We start from the raw sequence: 19,454 nt of genomic DNA, 5'->3' as shown, positions 1-19,454 counted from the left end.
TGATGGAGTCATTGTTTATTAACTTTCCAGTATGTATTTCACAAACTAGTTAGGACCTTACCATGAAGACACCGCTGAACTCCGCCCTGTCTGCAGAGCCACCGTCAGTTCAGCTCTGTAAACAATGGAGTCGGAGCGTGCTCTGCATTATATGTTCTGAAAAAATGTTTTCATATCTGCGCATATCGGAAAATATATATGCCGATACCGATATATCGGTGAAAGGCTAATATTTGTGAAAGGCTAATAAAATCGGCACTTTTTTGTAACCTAAAAATAAAGTCCTCGTAAACCACCCAAACCCGCCCACACACAAACACACAGCAACATAATTCTAGACAGAGGATAGAATGTCACTTTGTAGGTCTGTACAACTTTGGCTTGAACAATGTGAGAGAATTATAACAGCCCTAATAAGAGTTCAACCCTCTAGAGGTCGACCGATAGTGGATTTTGGAGATACCTATAACTTAGGTGGTGGGAAAGGCAAATAACTGATTAATCGGCCGATCATTTTTCAAACCGATTTATAGAATGTCAAAAAAAAAAAAAAAAAAAAAAACATTATTTCTTTACTATGGCGGGCAAAGACAAAAAGTCCAAAATGAATAAAATCCCAGATGCATCATTATTTTGAAATGATGAAATTCTGAAAAAACTATGAGCAACTATCGGCATAGATTTGTGCCGATAACCTACAGTTCCACAAAGCAACTATTGGCACTGATTAATCGGTAAAACTGATATTTCAGTCTAACTCTACCCCCTACCATTTTAAAATCAGCATGAAATCCATGACCAATAAAGAACCAGAGCTATTAGGCAGACTATCTCTCAGTACTTAACAGGATATCACAGAGCTAATCTTTAGTCTGCTTGTGTGCCTGTGAGGATGGAGGATGCCCTTGTACACAGTTGGCACACTGCACACTGGCATAGTAATCTGACCCAGTATGCCAGGGACAAGCTGTAGAGTGTCTCTGAACAGTCATTGAAAGACATACAGTGTATAGACCGAGAACTGCATTGCTGGAAATGTAATAGTTGCAATACACATTGTGTGATGTTTTCACACATTTTAAAACATGCATACATATTTTCAACACCTGAAAAATATTTCTTAAGGAACTTTCCTTTTTGTGATCAACGTTCACTTACATGCCACCTTTGTTAAAGGTGTTAAAATGTGTAATTTTTACGATGTTAAATACTTTCTCCTTTTCCAGCTTAACGTGCAGAAAAAACAAGCAATTCATAGGGTCACTTCACAAAAACTGTGGCTCTGTGGTGCTTTCACATGTGTTACATTTAATTTCAAATATGGTACATTTTTATTTGTTTTAGCAGTCCAAAAGGTCAACTTCTGCCTCAAACAACAGATTGCAACAGTCTGGTTCCATTCATTTTCTCCATAAAAGACTAAATTCCTCCATTAATATTGAAGTTCCTGGTAAAGAACTAAACTACCCATGACCCTGAAGAGAAAGATCCACTATTGTGGCAAAAATTAATTAAAACTGAAATGATTGGAAAAAACTGAAACTGAAACTAAAATACTTTTTTCACAACTCCTAAACTAACTAAAATAAAATAAAAAATGTCAAATTCATTTTAGTTTTTGTTGTACTAGGATGAATATGGGCAAAGTGGGACACTTTTGGAAATTTTTCTTTTCTTGACACTTTGAATTATGATCCAAATGCCATATAACCTTACATTACACCTTTGAAGAAAGCTTAGGATATCTTCTACCTTAGTCAAAAGCAAAAATGAAGAAATAATGGGAAGTAGAACCTTTGAAGATCCTCTTGACCAAATCCCAGATGTGTTTAAGCAGCAGGGCCTACTGGTAAAGTGGGACAGAGGAAATATTATTCTCTAGAAAATATATATATTTGAAATTATTTTTTATATTTTCTTCTACACTCTCACATCATAACATTAAGTTAACTTTTACTTGTTTATAAGCTTAACTAGATTTACCTCAAATTTCTGTCATTTTCTTTACCATTGCTTTTCCCACAAGTGGTCATGAAATGAGTTCTAATTGTATACTAATTATATGCATCAAAGAACACCTGTGTTGCTGAGTGACACGGGAACAACACATTTACTGTCTGATCAGGCGTAACTTGATCATCATATTATCACAACCACTCTCTTCTGCATATGCAAAGAACAGACGTCTGTAATCAATGTTTCCAACCACACAAATCCTCGAACACTGACACAACCAGCCCACTGGTGGCTCCAGAGAGCCTGAGATATCAGAACACTCCAGAGAATGCTCTTCCATTTATAGACCTCCAACAAGATGATCCACTGCATTAGGGTTAGTGGACTGACTTACAAACCTGATTACTAACTCAGGTTCTTACAGTAATAAATGCATGAACCTAGCCAATTTACACATCCTTGTCCACTACTACGTCCTCATATCGGTGAGATCCAGCAGCTAAATTCCCCTATAGAGTCATACCCTCATCGAAAGCACACTTCCCTGTGAGTCATATCTGTCACCAGTGTTACTATGGTAACTGTGGGCTCCTGAAATATGATTATGCTGCTAAACTGTACTTTCCACAGAAGTTAACCTGAGCTTTTCAAATAGTATAACTGTATAATAAAAAATAAAAAAATTTGAGAAAAAAAAAAAAAAAAATCAAGAGAGTGACAGAAATAAGTTTATACAGAAACAGACATAAGATACAGACATTAGCAGCACAATCATATAGGGCCCTATTTTAGTCATATGAGCTAGGTCAATGGGCATGGCTATAAAGTTTGGGTATTTTTGTGCAAGCATGTGCTAAGTCTAGGCGCAAGTGTGTTTGGCAATATCGCGCGCACATACACCAACAGACAGTGCAAACACTCCAAACCACTGCCACTTGTGCTGGCACGATAACTGTGCTTAGAATTAGAGCTCTCACGAAAACTGGATAAGATGGAGCGCATGCCCATAGCGTGCAGCACTGCTTTGCGCGCTTACGAAAATAGAGCCCATAGACTGTAGAACTTTTTACAGAAGAACAGAAGGTTTGATCTTACCGTAAATGTGAGGTGTATGCAACTCTGAAACACTGCAGATCTTCACAGCTTTGGAGACAGTAAGAAAGAAAGAGCAATGGGTTAGCTGAACAAATAATTTAAGTGTATCTAGATCAACAAATTTTTGAAAAATTAAAATAAAAAAATAATATAATAATATTAATAATATATTATATATATAATTAATAATTTTCTTTATTTATCACACATTATACATTTGCACATATATGGTGAAATTCTTCTTTTTCACATATCCCAGCTAGGCTGGGGTCAGAGTGCAGGGTCAGCTATGATACAGCGCCCCTGGAGCAGATAGGGTCAAGGGCCTTGCTCAAGGGCCCAACAGTGGCATCTTGGCAGTGCTGGGGCTTGAACCCCCGACCTTCTGATCAGTAACCCAGAGCCATAACCGCTGAGCTACCACTGCCCTGTGTGTGTGTACACACACACACACACACACACACACACACACACACACACACACACACACACACACACACACACACACACACACACACACACACACACACACACACACACACACACACACACACACACACACACACACACACACACACACACACACACACACACACACACACTAATCAAAAAGACATTTTAAGTTAATTAACAGTCATGGAGATCCCTTCTTGTTGGATTGGACCTGAAATCATACATTAACCCATATAGTAGCTTCAAATTTCATATTCCATCAGAACTGCCAATGGAAGAGTGCAGCACTTATGTTAACAAAAATTTTGCAATGACAGAAGGCTATTCAGCCCAAATGTTATTCTCATTAGCTGTGATAGGTTGTTGAAGATCTAATGGGCATGTTAGAAAAGAAAAAAAGTTTAAAAAGCAGTTAATTTGAAATGGAAATCCTAACAGCGTGTGTGTTTCTGTTCTACCATTGCTGAAAATAAATTTGAGACACAGAAATTAACTCATAATCTCTTAATGATCTCATTATTGCAGCGCCGACACAAGGCCAGAGTTCTTTAAACACTCAGAGTCAAGAACTCACACTAATCTCTAAAGGAGCTTATTAGGTGAAAGGAAAGGTGAATGCAAATGAAGTTACAGCTTAAGACAGCTGTTTAACACATATACAACCACTTCCAATTCTATGAACAGAAGAAAAATTGCATAATTAGCTTTGAAAAAAACATCAGAAAATGACAAAAGAACCAAGTTCATCTAAATCTGATTCAGCATACAAACAGCATATTAAATCACAGTGATGCCACACAGTAACACAACAGACATAAAGAGTCATTTTTTTTACAATGTTAGTAGTTGATGATGAACTGCATGAACACACAGACCTAAGGTGAAACACATTCCTCAAATGAAGGACATAAACAGCATGTTATTGTGAACACCAGTCAATACGAAGAACAATTACTTTTTACGTAAATGAAGTATTGTGTGTGATATGTCCCAGAAAAATGTCTCCTTTTTTACATTTTTATTGAAAATGCATAATCTGTTATACCATATGACAGTTTCAGGGTAAAGCTTTAAAAAAAGTGACTAGTTAAGTTCAAATATTTTCCAGTTCCATCATCCCTTTAAGAGTTCCAGTTCCCCTATGTAATTTTCATGTCTTATTTGCCTATTTCCCCCAACTTTTCATGTATAAATGTCATCCAACCTTAAACACACACTTCACCATGACTGTATCTGGGATGAGACTGGCACAAAAACCAGACAAGGGTCAGAGAGAGCTGCTGCTGTATTGAGTTGCATCGTCTGTGATGTATCTGACCTCACTGAGTGGTAGGAACATCTGTGCAACAGCTGCTGCCATTCAGACAGCGCAGAGGTCAACAAGAGTCCAGCGGAGACTAATTTACTCCACACTGATGAACTATAGCAATCTCATACACTGAAAAATTTACTAGTAAGATTTACTTAATTTTTATTTTGCAAGTTTTTTCTTAGTAAATCTGAATGGTATAAAATTAAGTAAACCCTATTTAACTTCATGACATTATATTGATTAAAGTCAGTGAGAAAATTTAACAAATATTTCAGTTAATACCTTAACTTTTTTTTACAAATCTGATGTACATGGAACTTAAATAAATGGAGTACATTTTAAATGAACAGTTTATTAGAACATTTCACATAGGTTGTGATCGGTGAATGTTGTAAAGCCTTTTGGCTTACTATATTCTTATACATAAACAGGCAAAGGTAATGCAGTTTATTTATTCTCTCTTTTATTTAGTTAATTTGTATTTGTTTGTATAAAGACCAATACACTGTACTGTATTGTAGGTTCAATTTAAATATTTTTTTCATTTGCTTATAGTTCTTTTCTATAATCTCCTGATTATTTTAGATTTTCAACACCCAGAGCCACTGAGTTCAACGTGAGCCGTGTGGTAAAAATAGGCTTAACGCCGAAATTATCCGCACACTGCCGCGTCTGGGATGCTTCACCTCACCTAATCTGTTAATATGGGCGCCGAAACAAAAACGCGCTGCTCACGTCTCGCTCACACCCCACTCATGGGGTTTATGTGAATCTGCTGTAATAGACCTTTTTCACGCAGGGTCGCAGGCTGGTTCCGGTCCGCTCCGTTGAGCGTTTGTTGGGTATAGAAACTTCCGGTATAGCCTTTATCAATAGTAACGACAACAGGACAGAATTGCTGTTGCTTTTAATGTACGATTCATAAGAAATATTTCATCTAAACAGCCCTACCTCGGGTTCAAATGATTTCCCAGGGATGATGAAACAGCTGTCAGTGCAGTCAGAGTGCTTTGTGCAACAAGCTTTAATCAGGGGTGGCACTAGCCACCCACGGCCACTGCGTCACTATGCCCCGGTACCACATGGCATACGGATGCCACAGGGACGCTTATTGCAAATTATGTAGTCTATTAGACAACATCACCTTGCATTACTGCCACAAAAACAAGATGCATAGCTGCGCACGCAGACCTCAACTCTTGGTGCACAAAACAAGATGACAGTGACAATCAAGCTAGTAATTTTGAGTAGAAAATGAACTTCAGACAAAACAAGAAGTTATCGAACGTAACAACAAAATAAAAACATACAATTAAAAAAAATGGGTGTAAATAAACTTGCAAACAGTGAAATCATGCAAGCTCATTAATTATTCAAGCCCGGTGCATGCTGTGAACACCAGCTTTGAAAAGTAAAATGTACTTTTTATTTTATTTACCTGTGTAATTTACTCAAAATAGCAAATAAATTTGACATGATTTTCCACTTTAGGATTGATACATGACACATTGTAAAGATAACAAACAATCATAAATAATATTACATACAAGTTAGAGCATTAATTATTACATGTTTAAATGTAGATTTTTCTTAATAATTTCAAGTTCACACTTAAAGGTGCACTCAGTAACTTTTGTCTTTGTGTCATCTTGGACTTAGCGGCTTGGACGCAGCATCATTTAAAATCAATAGTTTTCAGTTTCAGATGCCATTGTAGAAATTAGCTATTCACAGTCAGACATGATTACTTTAATCAACGAGTGAAAGTTTCAAATAACAGGACAGTTACTGATTAAGCGAGTAGTATTCGGCTGGTCATGTGATTCTAACATGGCAGCCCCCATGTGTGGACCCTCTCCATGTAGAATAAAACAGCTTTTATAAGGTAAATGATATGACTGGAGTCTTCATTTTAATGTGAGTGGTCATGATTTCCTACATATATTGCAAAATTATAATTCATGTCTTTAGGAGTTAAACTTTTTTAATGAGGAAATAATTAAAGAGTGCACCTTTAAGCTAACTTAATTAATGTAGAAAGTACTTAACTATATTTACTTCAACACAAAATCATTTCGTTTAATGTACCCTCAAACATAATATTCCCCCTTAATATACACACAAACGTTCACAGCAAGCACAATTTTTGACAATGTAAATTACTTTGTGTATATACAGTTGTGCTCAAAAGTTTGCATACCTGGCAGAAATTGTGAAATTTTGGCACTGATTTTGAAAATATGACTGATCATGGTAGTTTTAAGGAGCACAATACTTGTTGACCCCTCTCCAAACATAGCACTTATGGTTGTGACCATAAAGCTCTATTTTGGTCTCGTCACTCCAAATTACAGTGTGCCAGAAGCTGTGAGGTGTGTCAAGGTGTTGTCGGGCATATTGTAACTGGGCTTTTTTGTGGCATTGGCACAGTAAAGGCTTCTTTCTGGCAACTGGACCATGCAGCTCATTTTTGTTCAAGTATCGTCGTATTGTGCTCCTTGAAACAACCACACCGTCTTTTTCCAGAGCAGCCTGTATTTCTCCTGAGGTTACCTGTGGGTTTTTCTTTGTATCCCGAACAATTCTTCTGGCAGTTGTGGCTGAAATCTTTCTTGGTCTACCTGACCTTGGACTGGTATCAAGAGATCCCTGGATTTTCCACTTCTTAATAAGTGATTGAACAGTACTGACTGGCATTTTCAAGGCTTTGGATATCTTTTTATATCCTTTTCCATCTTTATAAATTTCCAATACCTTGTTACGCAGGTCTTTTGACAGTTCTTTTCTGCTCCCCATGGCTCAGTATCTAGCCTGCTCAGTGCATCAAGTGAGAGCTAACAAACTCATTGACTATTTATACACAGACACTAATTGCAATTTAAAAAGCCACAGGTGTGGGAAATTAAACTTTAATTGCCATTTAAACCTGTGTGTGTCACCTTGTGTGTCTGTAACAAGGCCAAACATTCAAGGGTATGTAAACTTTTGATCAGGGCCATTTGGGTGATTTCTGTTATCATTATGATTTAAAAAGGAGCCAAACAACTATGTGATAATAAATGGCTTAATATGATCACTATCCTTAAATAAAATGATGCATGGTCAGTCATATTTTCAAAATCAATGCCAAACTTTCACAGTTTCTGCCAGGGTATGCAAACTTTTGAGCACAACTCTATATGCATGCATATACAAGCACACTTTGCATTTAGAGGAGGAACTCCTCAGCTGTATACTGTATGTCTCATCTATATAAATATATTAGGGCAGGTTTGTAATTCACTCAATTCATATTTATACAAATCATACATCCAGAAAAACACATACGCCTGCATTTTAACTGCTAACTTGTTAGAATTTAACATTATTATCAAGGGTAGAATAGGTAGTTTAGACTTAAAGGTGTCATGAAATTGTATTATCTTCCCTGAGGTCCACTGATAATGTTAGTAAAGGTTTTTTTTTTTTTTTTTTTTTTTTACATTAAAACAGTCATACTTTAGTAATAAATTATAACTTTCCACCTTATTTTTGGCCCTCTGTCTGAAATGCTCGGTTTTGGACTAAGCGCCTCCTTAAAACTTCAGCGTAAATGCCCTCTGTTCTGATTGGCTAACAACGTACAGTCCTTTGAAACTCAATCGGAAGAGAATGAACCAGCTCAACAAAATTATAAATCTAAATGTCAGGGTTTACACAACGCACACCCAACACATTGCATCCAAATGTACAGAACTGAACTGACAGGTATGTTATGAGCCGAACATACAATCCACTCTAAAATACGCTGAAGACACATCCACATCCTTTTCCCAGTATCATTCCTTCATGTTTTCATACACCAAGAACTAAAATTAGCGCAGATGGGCGAAAGAACACGTCCGTGATGCGTTTGAGCTCAGCTGAATAACAGAGAGCTTCTCCTCCTTAGAGTTATAACTTGACACCGCATCTTTTAAAAGCGGCCCGAGATATGTATCAAGCAGTCAAAGACATCTGTCTGTGCATGTTTAAGTAGAAAAATATTCAAATCCAGACAGGCACATGAAGGTGTCCAGTGCAAGTCCACTTGAATCTACCATGACAGCCCAATCTCTCTGCTCTTCACTTGTATGACTGACTCTGAGAACCAGTGGGCGGGGCCAAGGGTGCAATGACGGAAAAATAGCCGTTGCATAAGCAGGTGTATTTGGTCTTAGTAACATCACAAGTTCCACAAATTCCAAACGAGCTGTTTTTGCAGCTTGGTTTAAATAAATGCTCTTTTTCTATTAAGGAGGATGTTTTCAGTTTTGAAACTTTCAGTATGTTTTTATAGCACAATGAACTCTTATATGTCAAAAGATTAAGGAAAATGTAATTCTTCATGTCATGACCTCTTTAACTCATTTACGATTACTAGCTACAAAAGTAAAACTCCAAGTTGCTCCACAATACTCCAACTAAGCCATGCAAGTTCAAAACAATGCCCAGACAAGTATGCAACAAAACGTACAAGTCAGTCACTTTTAATTTATAAAGAAAATTAGTTCCCCATCAATTAAGCATAGATGGAAATCTAAAGGTTTCTAAAGTAAATACTAATGACAAAATTGAGACTGTAAATCACTCACAGCACCATAATAAACACTGGCTATCAGACAATAGGGATTTTAATTAATCACAATTACAAACATTTATTGAGCCTCTCTTGCTGCAAAAAGTACTCTGGGGGAAGGCAAAACAGATGAATCAAAGAGAGATAGGGAGACAGAGAAAGAGAAAGAGACAAAAAGAGAGGAAGAAAGAGAGAGAGAGACAATGAATAAAAAAATAAGTGATTGGTAAATAAAGCATGAAGCTCAGGACGGAATCAGCAGGCATTGCGGTCACTGGCATGGTTGGCATGACTTGCATGTGTCCATCTTCAGCCTAGCAGTGTTGGCAACACATCAGTACTGTCAGACTGCTTCTCAATGACTCATGGCTACTGAAAGACAGACTTAACAACCCCTTGACACTTAACATGTTCAAGCAAGAAGACCAATCAACTCTGTAGAGTAATGTTCAGTTCATGTTTAGCATACTGATACCTTAGATCAGGCCTATTCAACTGGAAACCTACTCAAATCTGGCCCGTTTGAAATTTTCAGTGGCCAGCGTAAGGTTGTCAGTTGTCTTAGAGGCTGTTTACATCGAATGCGTTTTGTTCCTAAGCAGACTTGTGCTGAACAGATGTTGCGCCCTGTCTTGATGTTTTTACAGTGTCTCATGCATGTGTGCCACGTTTTAGAGGTTGCGCTACAAATAACCTGCTATAACACAATCTGTATCTATTCTGTCTGTAGATAGATGCTTTTCAATAACAAAATATCCTGTCTTGGCCCATGTGCCCCGAAGATTTTCCCTATCTGGCCCATTTGTCGATGAAGTTGAATAGCCCTGCCTAAGAGAATAACAATATACAGGATAATTGGATACAAAGTACTGATTAATACAGGATTTGGGCATTAAAGAAATTCCAAATAGGAATTTTCTGTCATTATTTACTCACTCACTACTTCTAATGTCATTCCAAACCCATATGACTAACAGTACTTTCTTCCATGGAATACAAACGTGAACTTCCTGGCCATTTTTTTCCATTTAATGAAAGTAAATGAGGACTGGGGCTGTCAAGAACCAAAATGTGGTCTCATGGATGCACGCACAACAGCACCGCTGCTGAAAAATCCTACGGGAAACACTGATACTGTTGGCCTGTTGCCAGTATAAAAAGTATACTGACATGAAAGTGTCCAATTACACCCATCTGAATGAAATCACACCATTGCTAATTAGATTAAATCTTGGGCTTGGAATATCTTCCTGTGTTTAGATGGAAAAAGAAAACATTGAAGTTACTAACACTATAGGACTGACACAACATATAACCTCACATTACTTCACATTTATGCAGTTTTTCCACTGGTAGTGGTGAACCTGCAGCAAACCTTTGGCAACAATGGATAATTTGCCACAAGTTTCAGGAAAAATAATTTGCATGTAAAAATAATGACTGGCAAATTTGTGGCAAGTTTGCAGCTAGTTTGCTAGAAATCTAGATTTTTTGTAAAGGAAAAAGCTCCATTGCATGGTTTCATTGCATAAGTGATCAGTCCAGTAATGATGCAAAAAAAAAAAAAAAAATGCTATTGCCTTCCCATCATAGTGTCAGACCTAGCAACTGAGCAGCTCGTTTAAGAAAAACCCCAATAACATCTGCAAAAATACCACAGCAGCCAACAGCAAATCAGCACCCTCCTAATTAGCTAGTTTAATCACTGTATTTTCACTGGCAACCCAGCTTGTTTAAGAGTTTAACTACACTGCAGCTACACGTTACAAGCTGTACATTTCAGAATCAGAAGCATCACAAAGGAGCTATTCCCATGAAAAATAAACAGTGCTAGACATAGCTGTATCTCAACAGTCAGTAAGATTGTAGGTATTAGCAACTTCAACAACTGCCTAATGAGGCCATTACTCACACTGTACTGTATGTACAAAAAAAAGAAGTTCATTTTGACTCAGTAGTGCCCTGTTTTAAATATACATATTTAGGGTACACCTACAGCCACTTGAGCATCATCAGCACAAATGCCTATACATTGCCAGGAAGAACCACAGCCATAATGCTGACCAGTGCCCACATCTAAGGTAAGGATCATATGATTTTCTATGCCACAACTATGACCTCAGAGCACACAGCTGTAACAGACCTCAGATCTGGTTATATACGTCATGTCCTGCTACTATGAGATACACCTCAGTAGAAACATCTCAACATACCCTTCTAGTAAACATGCCATTCGGGAGTTATTGGCCCCTAATCTGTTCTAGTCTGTTGTATCCATTTAGTTACATTAGGGAATTGTAAGAGCATACCACATAAATAAAAGGCTATTTTCAAGCATTTGATTAATGCTGAGCTGTCCACATGTAATAGAATCCAGCCGGGGCTCTCATGGCACTCCTTCAAAGAAGCCCCTCACACTGAGAGGGGGAAAGAGGGAGAAAGTGGGGGCAGGTAGCTGTCAAAGAACAGAACATCCAGGCTAGGTTTTTCCTGTCAGCCCAGCTACACAGTTGTTGCCCTCACCCATAAACACACAACATATCACCTTATTAGAGAGGTGAAAAAGGTAACGTCTGCCTCTAGACTCTTCACAGTCTTCTATGTGATCTGGTCCTAGTTTATCTAATAAAAATTATCTAGAATTTTTTTTCCTATTTGGATTTATTGTAGAGGTGCTTGGATTAGCTGTTAGACAGCTGCATGTAAACCTTTTCGGAAAAGTTTTTCTTTTGTTTGCTTTTTGTTTGTTTGTTTTAGTTTCCCACCATGAGCACTGCATTTTTAAGATGCAGTGTGAGGTTGAAAATTGTGAAACTTTGAAATGTCTCTCGAGACCCCTGTATTCTGGTCTATTCTGTTGCGCTTCTCGTGACCCCTGTATTCTGGTCTATTCTGTTGCGCTTCTCGTGACCCCTGTATCCTGGTCTATTCTGTTGCGCTTCGAGACCGCTGCATTCTGGTCTATTGTGTAGCGCTTCTCGAGACCCCTGCATTCTGGTCCATTCTGTAGCGCTTCTCGAGACCCCTGCATTCTGGTCTATTCTGTAGCGCTTCTCGAGACCCCTGCATTCTGGTCTATTCTGTAGCGCTTCTCGAGACCCCTGCATTCTGGTCTATTCCGTAGCGCTTCTCGAGACCCCTGCATTCTGGTCTATTCCGTTGCGCTTCTCGAGACCCCTGCATTCTGGTCCATTCCGTTGCGCTTCTCGAGACCCCTGCATTCTGGTCTATTCTGTAGCGCTTCTCGAGACCCCTGCATTCTGGTCTATTCCGTTGCGCTTCTCGAGACCCCTGCATTCTGGTCCATTCCGTTGCGCTTCTCGAGACCCCTGTATTCTGGTCTATTCTGTTGCGCTCAGGCAAGCTATTTGTAAACGTCATATTTAAACTTAAGTGAACGTCTTGTGTAGGACTGAAATGACTCAAACCTCTGAGTTAACCTGCCCACAAACAGTGAGCGTGTATACTGTACATTTATACCAATAGGCTGATTACAAACAAAAATCAATTTAATCAATATATATTTATATATAATTCTCTTTTCTTTTTTTGGGGGGGTGGGGGGGTGCAAGAAAACTGTATTTACATGAGATTACTGGTTTCTCGGTTTTTGATGTCAAAACATAAACAGTCATACACACATCACATTTGATAAACCTGTGAGAACGCTGGTAAAGGTGTTTATATGCAACGCAAAGTCAGGATAATGGGCGGAAGTCTATGTGTGCCAACTGGTTTATGCTTAAAGCTGCATTCAGTAAGATTTTTTTGGTTACAATCAACAGAAGTTAATTGAGAGAGTACATAATAAATCAGTGTTCAGAACTCTGATCCCAATTCACTATGGTAAGCCTTCAATAATCGATTTTTATTTAGAGCTGTCTGGTCGGTTTTGTCAGAAGTCATGTTTATATCATGTCAGTAAGCTTAGAAAAGAAGGACCGGCTGTGTCTCGCAGGTGTCGGCTTGGGAAGCTATGGCGGTTCAGTCAGTCGCAGGACATCAGTCTCTGGATGGGTGTTTAACTGTTATCTGTTTGGCGAAGTGGTTTAATTTCTACTGTATAATGCTTGGAAACAATATTTCATCTCCATCATTCTTGAATCCACGTTTTATGTTTTTACATTACAGTCTTGTTGTTTGCAGTGTATGCACCTACTATTTTAGTATTATGGTTCAATTGCATTGTCCACTTTGGCTATAGATTGTAGTATAAAAATAAAGTGCCTTCAATTGAACTCTTATCAGCCATATCACAAGTTTCACCTCTTAAATTGATATGTGTAGTACAATACAAACATTAATGTGTAGTGAATAAAGCACTTAAATACTCATATTAAATTATGTTAATGTTGTTTATCTTCCTCAAAGCAAGTAATATCTCGGTTATAATTGTTTAAACATATCATAACATCAACATGACAGTTGCACGTTATGGCTTTGGCTCTGCAGGTGAAGATCTCCAATTGATAACTACAGGCCAAACATGGAGAAGATCAGTGCCAAAACACAACTGAAGTAAAATGTTCCACCACAAGTTGCTTGCAGTTTTAAGATTGTGCATGTTAACACACTCAATGCACCATTAACCCATTTACAAAACGGATATGAATTTTAAATAGGAGACTAAAGCTAGGCTCAAGTGACTGGAAAGGGGATTCACATTTTTAATATGCCTAGTTCCCACATATTTACCAAGCCGTTCCCTATAACACAGAGATGCAGACATGAACTCATAATGTCTTCATAACTCAGATGCTCAGTCAACACAGAGCCATGTGAAGGTTAAATGGATGGTCAACAAATATTAGCAACTCTCTGTCAAGGCAGACTCCAACTTTAGAAGTAATAAAGGGGGGCCAAGAAGGCTGTAAGCGGAGACTGAGAGACAGATAAAAGTGGACACAGGCTAAAACACCATCCTGTTCAACTCAATGCAGTCCAACAACACTAACATTTACAGAATGCTTTCAATACTAAAACCTCAATATCATGTTTTTCCACTTCTTGACTTTTTGGGAAAGTCAAACCTGTTACTGCTATCTCTTTCAGAAACATAAAATAACATAAAATAGTTTTAAAATGTTGTATCAATCAGTAGACTCCTGTGATGACTATGACTTAAAATTTATTGGGAATAAAACTGTTATCCTAAAATACTACTAAAAATGTATATGAAGCAAGACCCATGCAATGCTCACTCTATAGATACATCTGTCTTTAAGACCATTGGGGTCCATTTAAAAACTGTGTTGCCAAGCTATATATACACCGCTGTATTTATACCTATATACATTTAACTTAAATTGCATGTTTATAATACTTCAGTATAGTTCATGGTGAACACAAAATAAGGTGACAGGTGCGTGGAGGTGGTCAGTTTCTATAAACTCCAGGTTGCACCAGGATGTAAATGATGTAATAGTCAACATGAATGTATATTTTATTTCATGTATACTCTCAACGTTATTTATATAGTACATTTAATACAACAGAGTTGACCAAAGAGCCAGGTTAATACAAAGGTAGGTGAAATGTTTTATGAATATTAACTTACATTTTATTTCTACTAACTGAATTTATAGATTTACTTTGCATAATAAATATTTGAAGCTGACTGTGCAAATTTGTGAGTTGTAAATATATTTCTGCCTTAAGTTCAACCAAAGTCAACTGTCACAGACTTTTTATTACTCCCTGTGGTTAATTAATAAAGCTAATGTATTATTGTATCTCCATTTTTGATAGACACAGGATATCACTGCAATGCAAACTGCTATGCTTCATGGTATCCCCATTCTCCTTGGCGACGATGACTCAGGATTCTTTCGACTGTATTTTGTAAGTGTGTATAATTTTGTTAGATCTAATATCTGAATATATTGATTTGTCTAAAAACAAAGTCATGTTTATTGTCATTCTTAACGCACTGCAGAGCAGTGGGGAAAACAAGAAAGGAAACTACAGTGCAGACATAAAAATGTTAAGCAAACTACTACAGTAACGCAACAGACAGTAAATACAGAAAGCAGGAATCTTCACAAACTTGTGTCTTTACTGAAGTCACTTTTCTGAAGTCACTAGATATGCAAATAAATTGATCCTTAAGAGAAATTCTAACACTGCTGTTCACATGCAGGACTGACAGAAGACTTCGCTCAGATGCCTGTTGGAATAATCATTCCCAAAGACCGTTGAAGGCCAGGACTAACACAGTTACACCTCCTGCTGTCTTCCAACACAATGGTACTCTAAGGGGAGGTTGTTCTTAATGACCTGGGAAGTTACTCTGTGTCTTTTGTATGGACTTGTGAACAGACTGCACATGGACTACCTTGCAGGCATGAAGAACACTTTCACTTTGTGCAGAAGGTGATGTTGCAATAGGCCGGGACAAAATCAGTCCAAAACTGCTAGCCAGCTAGAAGATTGAGTAAAAATGTTCTACCCAAAAATGAATATTCTGTCATCATTTACACCCATATTGTGGCAAAAATGTATGACTTTGTTTCTTTGCATTGAATAGAAAGAATAATCTAGCACAATGTCCAAGCTGCTCTTTTCCATAAAATGAAACTGGATGGGGACTTTAGGACTGCAGTGGTTACTACTTATTTTCTATTGTATGGAAAAGAGAAGCTTGGACATTCTGCTAGATGATAACTTCTTTCTTTTCTTTTTTTTTTTTTTTTTTTTTTGTCCCATGGTTTGGAACAACATAAGGGTGAGTAAATGGTTTGTTTTGAATTTTCATTTTGAGTTAACTATCCTTTTAATGCAATTTATCTGTTTGTCAGGCGGCACAAGTTGAAATGTGCAAGCAATCTTTCAGAGAAGCGTTTTTCATACAATTTATGGAAAGAGCTTTTTTTTAAAGGAATGAATCAGTCTCCATGTTGACTTTGTTTTGAATGTGATATTATTATTTTCAGAGTAGAAATTAAAATAATTGACGAAATGAGTCATATCTGTTATGTGTGAAGCCATTATTTTCTTTAAAGCTATAAATAGAAGTATTTAAGTTGTACTGACTTAATTTTCTCAAGGCAACATGTTTCCTGAATTTATTTAAGTAGACAGAACTCAGAAAAACTCATTAGTTTTAAGTTTAAGCTTATCAATCTTTTGTGATTGTAACTTAAGCTTAAGTGAGTACAACTTTTTAAATAACTTTAGTTGAGTTAGTGCAACTCAGAAAAGTTAAGTTAAGAATAATATTTATTTACATTTTTTTATTATTTATTTATTTATTTATTTTTTTAAGTCAACTAATCACATTTTAGTGCATTTACATTGTAAATGTGCAGCAAGTACAATAAACAGCAAGTTTTGATGAGGAGGTTCCATGGCCACAGCAGCTGTCTGTCAGCTCTACTATACAGAGATTTGGAGAACACATCTATGCAACATTAACCACATAGCCAGCTACAGACTGCCTCAGAAAAGCCCCACTCTACTCTGATTTCATGTAACCATATTGAGCCTCATGTCAGAGGGCAAAAATATGCTGCATTCCCAAAGATACCCTAACAGAAAGTGCACTGTATTCAAAGCGAAGGGACATGTACCTTTTTGATTTTCACAGTGTTTTTCCTTCAGAGATATACATTCAAATGTGCACCTGAGACAAGTACTTTACTAAATATACTGTCCAACAATCTTTCAGTCCACTCTATTTCTCCCATTCAAAAAAAGACTTTCAACACCTTCCTTTAATCACTCATCTACTATTCCAGTGGAATGTACACACATGAGAGCAACTTGCTCGAACCCTCGAAGCAGTTTGGTATTGGAACCAGCACCTGCTAACAGAGCCGTTCCTGGCAACTGACTCACAGTGAGCACAAGAGAGCATGACGAGCTAGTTAGCTGCTCTGCCAAATGGAGGGCAGCAATAGCAGAAGCTCCTGATATAACAGACTGAACTGGATCCAGTTTCAGCACAGAGTGTGTGGGGGAGTTCGGTACAGCCTCAAGGCTCCAGAGTCAAACTACAAGGCCCGATAGGTGTCCTGTGTCTGCCTGAATGGAGCCCCACGCATTGCTCCACTACCTCACACTCATTATTTACTATTTAGCATTTTGGCTAAACATTTTCTGATGTGATTGATATACGCCTTTCATTCACCAAACAAAAGTCAAACCAAAGGTCTTAAATGCTACAAGAAAATATATTACTACAACTTGGCTACTACAAAGTATTGATAAAATACATAGGAGCAAACACAATAGGTCTTGCTGACTGAATCTGGTGAGATCATGTTTAAAAAGATTATATGAAATAAAAGAGACATGTCAAGGTATCTTCTAAAAATTAATGATCAAAAAAATTCCTTTTCCTATTGCCACATTTAAGTTAGGTGAAAATGCCCAGTGTCATTGTTTCTCTTCACAAATTTTGTGAGGCGTATCACAACTCAGCTAAACTTAGTTTAAAACTTATGAAACTAAGCTTAAAAACTAGGTGTTTTTCCTTGAGACAATGGTTTTACATTTCCAGTGACTTGAAAGGTAAAACATGGCCAAGTAATAATATGGCCCTTACTGCACACATCCACAGCAGGGCTGGGCTTTAAGACTGTAGAAATGTCAATGGACGGACGGATGGACAGGATGGGATATTTGCACAGCTATTAGTGGCCAGGAGTGCTTTATATCATTTAGATATGAAAGTGACAAAGAAACAGAGTAATAAGACAACATCTTATTAAGGGGTATAACGGGAAGCAGAGTTTAGCTGTTTACGGTTGCTGAGCAACTTTGCTACTTGCACTGAAAAAAATTATTTTGGGGGAAGTAAATATAGCAGAAAAGATTAAGTACTTTTTACTTGAATAAGTTAGTTCATGCTTGAACTAACAAATATTAAGCAAATTCTACATTTGTACTCAGTTTAATCATGTAAATAGTAAAATCTTCAACTTATAAGTAAATATTACTTAATATTGTTTGTTATATTTACAAAGACTTGTGCTAATGCTCCCAGCATGCACCGGTGCATGAATAAATAATGGGGTAGCATGATCTCACTAATGTCCTGTCTTATAACACTGTCGTTGTTGTTGATTTTGTTGCACATTTAGCAACTTGTTGTTTTATGATGTCTGGATTTCGTTTTCTGCTCAAAAATTACCAGTTTGTGCTCTAAATGTATCCACTATTTGTTACGGTCTTTGTGTGTATGCAGCTCATACACCTGGTGTCAAACTTTCCCAACGTTGTCTTAAGATAATGTGAACTCAGCCTCATTGGGTTATGTGAAATATGTCTTAAAAGCATTGAATGATAATTACGTATACGAGCACCGCATTATATTTTTAAGTAAAATTTACTCATGTATTAATTGCTTATTACATTCTAAAGCTAAGTAGATTTTACTTATAAACCCTGTGTGCAAATCTTGCATAAGAAAAATTAAGTAAATCTTACATGCTGTATTTTACAGTGTGCCAGATTAATATAGAATTCAATTGATCCAGTCACAGGTGTGCATATATCAGCTATTTAGCAACATCTTTAAATGTGTCTTATCCAAATTGATGTTAGAGTCAGAACTCGCTTTTTTATAATATCACCGTATTAAATGTTTTGAACTCAAGGGTTAAATCATGTGAAGCTGTTTTTTTCCAATGGCAGACTTATTCATTATGAGTAACCTTATATTTTGGTCTATGTCTATACCACTTCCAAATAAAAAGAAAAAATAAGTCAACTACCTTTCAGTTGTAAAGTACATAGGCCACATGGTTATTAAAATATAAACCATTTCTTTATTGAATTTCTAGCAAAAATAACTATATCATAATTACTTATACAGCAAAATAAGATTTGTTCATGCCGTCCATGTTAATTCATTAATGGCATCAGATTAATGCACCAATACAAAAAGTACATCAACCAGAAACAGACAAAGAAACAGCTTCGCCTGACAAATTGTCCAATAACCTAGTGTCAAGGAAGCCCTTTGCGTGATAGGTGCAAATATGAGTGAGCGGCAAAATGAGGAAAAGCAGAGGTAAAAAAAAAAAGAGAGAATGATGA

The 19,454-nt window shown here is 37.1% G+C and overlaps 1 protein-coding gene across 1 annotated transcript in view; it reads right to left on the bottom strand.

The window, feature by feature from the left end:
- Window positions 1–19,454, bottom strand: part of LOC127454714 (talin-2-like) — an 83,100-nt gene that overhangs the window by 59,476 nt on the left and 4,170 nt on the right. The window contains exon 2 of the mRNA XM_051722075.1: window positions 3,052–3,099. The gene's annotated coding sequence lies outside the window, so the exon portion shown is untranslated. The remainder of the gene's footprint in view (window positions 1–3,051; window positions 3,100–19,454) is intronic.

This window comes from Myxocyprinus asiaticus, chromosome 2 (genome assembly GCF_019703515.2).
Source record: "Myxocyprinus asiaticus isolate MX2 ecotype Aquarium Trade chromosome 2, UBuf_Myxa_2, whole genome shotgun sequence".
Taxonomy (NCBI): Eukaryota; Metazoa; Chordata; class Actinopteri; order Cypriniformes; family Catostomidae; genus Myxocyprinus; species Myxocyprinus asiaticus.
The sequence above is the reverse complement of the archived record's forward strand: the minus strand, read 5'-3'. Positions and strand labels throughout refer to the sequence as shown.